This window comes from Carlito syrichta, unplaced genomic scaffold, assembly GCF_000164805.1.
Source record: "Carlito syrichta isolate Samal-C Ts95f unplaced genomic scaffold, Tarsius_syrichta-2.0.1 Scaffold74278, whole genome shotgun sequence".
Classification (NCBI taxonomy): Eukaryota; Metazoa; Chordata; class Mammalia; order Primates; family Tarsiidae; genus Carlito; species Carlito syrichta.
The window spans coordinates 20,765-30,134 of record NW_007018374.1 but is presented as its reverse complement, the minus strand read 5'-3'; the positions used below and the strand labels follow the sequence as shown (position 1 = coordinate 30,134).

General features: G+C 38.3%; 1 pseudogene; it reads right to left on the bottom strand.

Moving 5' to 3' along the window:
- Positions 1-623: 623 nt before the first annotated feature.
- LOC103255458 lies at positions 624-1,186 on the bottom strand (annotated as a pseudogene).
- Positions 1,187-9,370: the final 8,184 nt, after the last annotated feature.

Sequence of the window (9,370 nt, the reverse complement as noted above, 5' to 3'; positions counted from 1 at the left end):
GGTTGTACATAATTAAAGAAATATCTCAAACACTTTTTGAAATACCATAATAGCCAATACATAGAGACGGACACGCCTTAGGTGGGCAAAGAAATGCAGTTTAGAAAAGAAAAACGAAATCACATAGGAACTACTCAATTTCTCTAAAATCACTGAGAAAGAAAAGAAATATTGAGCTTTCATACTGATTTTACACAACTTTCTATACAATACCTTGACGTAAATCCAAGAGCAGAAGTTAAAACTCTCCTCCTCTATTTTTGATAAACAACTGCATAGTAAACTTAGATGACTTTTCTCTCTGGATTTTACCTTTTTAATTTTGTATTTAAAAGAGGGCAGTTTAGCCGGGCATGGTGGCTCATGTCTATAATCCCAGCACTTTGGGAGGCTGAGGCAAGAGGATTGCCTGAGCACTCAGGTTCGACCAGCCTGGGCAACTTGGTGAGACCTTTTCTCTACAATAAATCATAAAAATTAACCAGGTGTGGTGGCATACACCTGTAGTTCCAGCTACGTAGAAGGCTGAGGCAGAAGGGTCGCCTGACCCCAGCAGGTGGAGGGTGCAGTGACTGTGAGCGTGCCACTGCACTCCAGCCTGGGCAACAGAGTGTGACTCTGACTCAAAAAAAAAAAAAAAAAGAGGGCAGGTTTGGCACTTTTATACTGATGTCACCAATATTATTTCTTGGGATCTCAGAAAGATTCATATTCTTTACAACAGATACACCACTGGCAGGAGCTCCCACTAAGCCAGTCTCAGATTTCTCCAGTTTATTTTGTGCATCAACCTGAGTAACAAACTCATTCATGTTTGTCTCCAATATCATCACCCTTTGTGCAAGAATATTGTGAACCTTATCTACATGGAAAATCAAATCTAGTTCACAGACATTTTCAAAACATTTGTCAAATGTTTCCACAAATACTTGAATTAGATCTAAAATGCCAAGTTCACTTTCTGAAGAACTCACACAGAAGACAAAATATAACGTTGCATAATGTCTGTAAATCAGTCTGTTGTCAGATTTCCTTCTAGGAAATTACAAACATACTCATCTCCCTTAGATACCAAATGGAAAGTCTCCCTGATGATTTCTTGTTGTGTACCTTCACTGTAGTGCTGGTAGAACTTGGAGAGCCTCGGCTTCGCATGGTTGCTGAAGATGAGGATCACCTTGATCATGGCTAGGCCGGGCCATCCGGGCAGGCTCTGAGGGCCAGGGCCAGGGCAGGAGCACGAGCCTTGCCTCTGATGGGATCTCACTGGCGAAACTTCCCCACCTGCCGCCTCTCTCATGCGCACCTAAAACTCTTTATTTTTTTATTTTAAAGATGTGGGGTACAATTCAGGGTTAGGTATACAAATGTTCATTATGTAGGTCCCCTTCTATTTTTAATACTTAAGAAATTAAATGACTTTTAATGCACATTCCTTATGAAATTAGTTACATATTCATACTTGCCACAAAACATCAAAGAAAGAGATTACCAAAATGTTTACAGTGCTAAAAATAAAGCTAGGCAAACTTGTACCAAAGCAAAATACACATAAAGGAGTAAGCAGTCAGATGTAAATATTCAGATAGCAACGTATGCAGTAAAATGATTTTACAAACAAAAGTGCATCAGGGAGGATCCAACAAGAAATTGATTTTGGAGTCATTTGTAGAAAACTAAAGTAAACAAGAAAATATCCAGGGAAGTTTAAGAATGCAAGGAAATGACTCACTGATGAGGATAACCTTTGTACCAAACAGCCGAGAACCCAGGACACCTAATCAGCAGAGGTTGGGCTTGGCAGTTTACTAAGGAATGTCCCGATGAAGCACAGGGAGAGGCAATCCAGTGTTCCTTCCCTGAATGTTTCACTCTCAGATTCCAGCCTTTAAGAGATAGGGGAACTCAAATTCTAAGGATCCATACACTTCAAGCCTTTTGCATTTACGATATTTACATCTGGGAATTCAGTGAGCAACTTCTGCGGAAAGGTGAGTGATCAAAAGATAATTCCTATTTTATGACATTTAGCATTTACACAGGACGGGTATGGTGGCTCACTACCTGAAATACCAGCACTTTGGGAAGCCGAGATGGGAGGAGTTCAAGACCAGCCTGGGCAACATAATGAAACTTCATCTCTACAAAAAATTTTTAAAATTAGCCAGGTGTGTTGATGTGTGCCTGGAATCTCTACTACTCTGGAGCCTGAGGCAGAAGGATTGCCTGAACCCAGGAGGTCAAGGCTTACAGTGAGCCATAATCATGCTTCTGCACCCTGGGACAGAGTAAGACCCTGACTCAACCCCGCCCCCCAAATCCCATATATACACTCTGTGTGTGTGTGTGTGTGTGTGTGTGTGTGTGTGTGTGTGTGTGTGTGTGTGTGAAGTGTGTATAGGCTGTGATAGAACAAAGGCCCATTGAAACCTTGTTATAGAGATGCCTATATTTCCATGCATTGGTAACAGTCAATATATCTGCTATGACTTGTTCTAGAATTTTTTTCTTGCTTTTGATATCTCAGCTACTTGTTGTCCTCAATACCACATTCCACTCCCCCTAATTTATGTAGCTTAAGAAACTTGCACTGAACCTTAAAAAATCAAAGAGTTTTAAATATTTTATCACAAATGTTAAGTATTCTTCCCCCCCTTAAATATGTTTTGCTTGCATGAGAATTATTCAGTCTTTGCTAACACAAGTATAAATGTGAGTTAATGATTTAAAGGGAACACAAAAATAAGATTGTGCAAAGTGATGTTAGGAATCTCTTACAACAAAATCAATTCAAATCTGGTCACTGTTTGGGGACACCCACTTTTTGTTAACTACCTAATATCTTACGGTCAAGCTATTTTTACATATGCCTGCCAGAAGAGACACAGGTGGCAGATGCAGCAAAATGCATTGTGATCCAGAGAACTAAAGTCAAAACCAATTTCAAGTTTCCAGCAGCAGATTTCAAGTTGTAAGTTGAGGCAGTGGTAAGCACATGATGATGTTGGTCTGTGTGATGATTGGTAACTTCATTGCTAGTTGGATGTGAATGATAAAATTGAGTGAAGTATGTGACCGAGACAAGAAAGACTGAGGAGTTGCCTACTGACCCTGTTGCTATTTTCCTTAGTTCTAGAGGCCTTGACTAACGTGTCATTAAAAGCCACATGTCAGAGACATATTTAATGACATGGTGAAATATTCATATGTGATGGTTGGATTAGTTCATTTTGCATTGCTATAAAGGAATACCTGAGACTGGGTAATTCATAAGGAGAAAAGGTTTATTTTAGTTCATGGCTCTTCATGGTGCCAGCATCTGCTTCTAATGAGCCCTTGGGAAGCTTACAGTCATGGTGGAAGGGGAGGGGAGAAGGCATGTCACATGGCAAGATCAGAAGAGAGAGGGGGGAGATGTCAGGCCCTTTTAAACAACCAGCTCTTTCATGAACTAATAGAGCAAGAACTCACTCATTAGTGTGAGAACAGCACCAAGCTGTTCATGAAGGATTTACCCCGGGACCCAATTACCTCCCACTGGGCCCTACCTCTGACAGTGGGAATCACATTTCAACATGAGATTTGGAGGGCATCAACATCCCAGTTATAGCAATGATTAAACAGCAGTTTATAAATCAACATGTTCAGTAATATTTATAAAAATGGTACATATGTACACACACAGAGAAAACTGGAAAGTTATCCCCTAAATGTTACAGTTATAGTATATGGAGTAGGTTTTATTCCTTGTTAACACTTTTTCACATTTTTCAGTTCCACAAACTTTTCTTCATAACGTGTTACTTTTGTAACCACGAAAAAAGTCACTTGAAAATAGTAAGTCAGACGCGATGGCTCGTGCCTGTAATCTCAGCACTTTGGGAAGTAGAGGAAAGAGGACTGCCTGAGCCCAGGGTTTCAAGACCAGTCTGGGCAGCTTGGTGAGACCTCATCTCTACAATAAATCAAAGAATTAGCCGTGCATGGTGGTGCATACCTGTAGTTCCAGCTACTTGGAAGGCTGAGGCAAAAGGATTGCCTGAGCCCAGCAGGTCGAGGCTGTGGTGCCTGTGAGCATGCCACTGCACTCCAGGCTGGGCAACAGAGTGAGACTCAAAAAAAAAAAGAATTCAATCTTAAAAGGAAAATAGTGAAAAGAATTAGAGAAAATATAAGTAATATTGATAATATAGTCTTTAGTTTACAAAGAATTTTTGAGGCATGTATATAAGGAAAAGATTCATAGATTTGACTATATAAAATGTTTAATTTTGTAGCTAATAAAAACCCTTACATACAATTAGAAGAGAAGGAGAAAGAAAAGAGAGGAACAAGGGTTGGAAAACTAGCCATCAGGTACCATGCTCACTTCTATTGATGGGCTCAATAGAAGCCTGAATCTCACCATCACACAGTACCCAGTAACAAGACTGCATATGTACCCCTTGAATCTAAAATTATTTTTTAAAAATCAAAAGGTAAACAAAGAGGTATTTGTGACAAAAGTAACAAAACATTATGACAAAGGGTTAATTCAATTGCTAATTGAATTAAACAAGATAAGACAACAATATCGTTAGTCTGTGAGCTCCATGAAAGCACAGGCATAATGTATGGTTTATGATTTGTGTCCATTAGCATAATCATCAGAGCATCATACAAGGTATTAATATACATTGAATGAATTGAGAAATGGTCAAACATGAAAATAAATAAAAAACTAATAAAAAACGAGAAGGCAGCAAAGGAGAAGAGGAACCATAAATGGTTAAGAGATGTGAGGGACAGTTCTCTCAGTAATAATAAAAATGCAGCTAAAACTGTGATGAGAAATTAGGAGAGTTTTTTTGGTGTCATGTGTGTATAACAGATGCAGTAGCGAGATGGGCAACATCATTCACAGGCAAGAGGGTCTGGAAGAGCAATTGATAAAATCATATTGTTGACTATATCATTCTAGGAGTCTAACCTAAAGACTAGACTCTTTTACTCCCAAATATATGTTGTTAATTGTGTTCTAAGGAGTCCTGGGGTTCTACAAAGGTGTCCTAAAGTCTTCTTCAAAGATAGAAGGTTTACCCAACACTGACTTAACCTGAGAAGTCTGACTTTTATCTAACTTATATAAAATTTTATTTCCTTAAAGTTTCCATCAAAAATATTGAAATTTGAACACCACTTACTGTAATATAGAATTTCTTCATTAAAATGCAATGGCGTGTTACTTGTCAAAAACTACTGAAGAAGTAGAGAATAGTCAGAGCATTACCTTCCCAAACACTGGCCTCAGTATTAATTCAAATTCTTGCTTCAGGAAATGTGTAAATCACTGTGTAATTATCTTGCAATAGTCAAAAGCTTGGGTATAAAGTCTGAGAGTATCCAGGGCCTGTTGCCATAAGGAATAAAAGATTAATGTTCTATGATGATCAACAGTGTTCCTGAATGTATTATTCTGTCATAACAGGAACCAACTTCCACTCAGATGTTTCAGCCAAACAGATTTTATTGAGGGGACTATTTACAGAAGTTAAGGTTAGGTTTTGGGTTAGAGTTGGATGAAAAAACCCAGAAAAGACGTGGAGGTACCCAGACATTAGTGTGGCTAGTCCTGAAGAAAGAAGAGGAGGACCATTAGCAGAGCCTGGTGAAAGGTGGCCTGGGAAAGGACTGCCTTGCAGGGGCCTTAGAAGGACAAAGCCATGGACAGAATCTGGCTAGAGACAGAAAAAGAGGTGGGAAGACTTCTCCCTACCTTTTTCCTTTTCCACCTACCAACCTACTGTTGGTGTCATCCACTGGTCAGGGCCAACTGGCAAGAGAGCCCAGTGGGAATAGTTGGTGAAAAGTTCCACCTTTTGAGCACGCAGGCTAGCAGAGAAGGGCAGAAGTTGGATTTCGTGAAGAGCAAGTGAGAAATAACCAGCGTGCTTATAATACTACAATATAGTGCTCCCCTTGTCTGCTAGTGATACTTTCTGAGACCCCCCAATGGATGCCTGAAACCATGGATAGGACCAAACGCTATATCTCCTATGTTTTTTTCTTACATGTACGTACCTACTGTTGATGAAAGATGTCAAACTCTGTAAAATATTTTAAGACAGTTATTCTGGCCAATTTGAGTGACCTTAGGCCCATGGCACCATGCGAGGTCCTGTGAACGTGTGCCCACCATGGTTGAATGGTAACTTGGTTATATAGAGTTTAGGAGGACAGAAGTTACAAGAAACCATAAATCAATCAATACATGTGAGTTGTACACTGGTTTGGTCCAGGGAGGCGGGACTTTCCAAAGGGGAAGGGGGAAATACAGACTGTAGGTGGATTCGAAGATTTTCTGACTGATGACTACTCAGCATAGTTATCTAAGGAACTTTGAAAGCAGTAAAGGAAGTGGACAGTTTGAGGAACATCAGGGAGCTGAATTTCTCGATATGTAGATGATGGGTGGTGGCAGCAGACTTCAGACAGAGCAGGTAAAGATGCCAGAGTCCCCGAAAGACAGCATAACAGAGCCATAAGATACTTTGATTTTCCTTTTTTATCTGCCAGAGTCAGGTTGGAGAATAAATCACATTAAAAGTTAGGAACTTGGCAAGGAAAATTTTTAACAAGTCAGCATTTAGTAGACACTGTGATAAAGTTTAATATATAAATTATGCACAGTAAGAGATTAACAATAATAACCAATAATCAAATAGAACAATTATATAAGTGTACTACAATAAACGTTATCATACACTGTGGCCATGACTTTTGCAGTTTGAGTGCAATGGCAAAACTAGCATGAATTTATTTTTCCTTTTTCACAATTTCACAGAGTGAAAATTTGTTCTTAATATAGATCTTAGCAATCTCAGCGTACAGATTTTTTTTCCTTTGCTTACAAAGTTAAAAACATTCACCTTTTCACTTTAAGGAAGCACTTGACAACTTCTCTTCAGCATATCTGAGTTGCCAGTATCTCCACTCTTGCACTTTGGGGACATCAAGTCAAATAAGTGTTTCCTGCACACAAGCTCCAATGATACTGCTGTCAATCTGATAACCAAGGCAGCTACTAAATGACTAATGTGCGGGGAGTGTCTACAGGACCGAGGGACCATTCACATCCCGGGCAGGATAGAGTGGGATGGCATGCAATTTAAAACTCATGAATTGTTTATTTCTGGAACTTTCCACTTAATGTTTTCAGACCTTAGTTGACCGCGGGTAACTGAAACCATCGAAGCAAAACTACGGATAAGGGAAAACCCCTGTACTGGGGATTCAGATGCCCAATAACAGAGGAAAGCTGAACTAAATGATGGCATTAACCTTTCTGCAATTAAGTAGATAACGGTACTCAGAAGACCCTGGTGTAATCAGGGAGCATAGAAGAGAGTGCCACCGACTCTGAACAGAGGAGTAGATTCAAGAAACATTTCCCCAGAATTGACAACTGAGGTGGTGTTTTCCCCCAAGCAAAGTTTCTTATATTTTTGCTAATTATAAAACAGTACACATTCATTATAGGAAACATATACACACAACAACAACAAAATATCTGCAATTCCATCCCCTCCTCTAGATCATTGTCAACATCTCACCATGTTTATCTCTTTCCAGGTCTTTTTCTACACATTTATATGCTGTGACTATGTTGTGTTTGGGATCATACCATAGATATTCTCTTGTAAATCATCTTTTCCACTTAATAAATCATAGATATATTTCATGCAATAGATGCCATTCTGCAATAATTTAAAATGTTAAACCTTTTTAAAACATGTCTTCTTGTGTCTTGTTGTAATTAATTTCAATTTTCAGACATTTGGTTTGTTTTCTCAGTTCTGGTCATTACCAAATATACTGTGATGAATGTTTTTGTAGACTACTCTGCACACATTATTGCCCTGCAATTTCAGGCCACTGCCTGTTTTTCTACAGCCCTCAAGCTAATGAATTTTACATTTTTTTTTCTTTTTAGTTTGTTGTTGTTGTTCTAAACACAGAAAAAAAGCAACAGAGAAATATATGGCCTTCAAAGCACAAAGTATCTGCTACCTAGTCTTTTAGAGAAAATGTTTGTCAACCTTCATTACAGAGCGTTTCTGTATTATTACTTTCCAGAAATGTAATTTTTGAGTCAAAGGGTGTGAACATTTTTGAGGCTTTTACTACATTCAGCCAAATTACTCTCCAGAATAGTTGAGCCAATGTATGCCCTTATTGGTAATGTAGGAGCTTGGTCAATTGCCACACATCCTGCCTTAAGGGTTGCTGGCCCAAATTACTAGCTCTGAGTATTACTTAATTCTTCACTTATCTTTAAAAATGTTTATCCATTTACGTATTTTTTTCATGACTTAACTAACTTGCATTTTGTCCTTTTTTTATAGAATATTTTTCTAAGTTCTCTTTATTTAATAAGGATGTTACTTTCTTATCTTTCATACATATTGCAAACTTTTAACAATTTTCACTTGTTTTTAAATATTATTTTATGGGTTTTTTAGATGAAAGAATTTAAAAGTTCGATAGTCAAATCTATCACTTTTCTTTTGTAATTTCAGCCTTTGTTTCATGCTTACTTTGAGATTAAAAGTAATTCACTTGTATTTTCTCCTTGCCCTTCTAAGACTTCTAAAATTTTTAAATCTTGTAATCCTACTCAAATTTAGTGCCTGAGAAAGGTTTTTAAGGGATGAATAGGTCATAGTATGTGAGTCCTGGAGTCAGATTGCTGGGTTCAAATTTAGCCTTACCACAGACTACGTATTTGAGTAAATGACTTAACCTCTTTAAGTCTCAGTTTTCTTATTTATAAAGTGGAGAGAACATAGGGTTGATGTAAGAATAAACAGCTATAAATCACACAAAGCACTTAGCACAGTGACATTCGCTATTATTATAGCAGCAAGAAAATGAAAAAGCAATAATACATATAAAAGTACAAAGGAAGGAACCTGTTTGTGCATTTAGGAAACTCAATGAGGTGTGATAAAATGGGATGTGATGTGTGAGAAGCAGGATCGACAGACAGGAGAGGGTGATGAGCTTTGAATGACATGCCCAGGAGCTTGCTCTTAATTTTACCAGATATCGGGAGCCAGTGAAGCAGTAAAGGCTTTTAAGCAAGCAAGAAACCCACTGAGCTGTGTGGGATAGCACGATCTCTTTGGTAGCACAGTGGAAAATGGTCTAGATTCATATCCCTGGTTCCATTCTCCTTTCCCCAAATTTCTACTCACTAGAAGCAAATTATTTCACCTTCTAGCTATGTCTCTGGTATTCATCTCTTCTAAGAATCTTTGCTTCATGTTTAAATGATTTCTTGATTTTGCCATCACAGAAGGATTATAAGACTAGTCCCTAAGAATCCCTA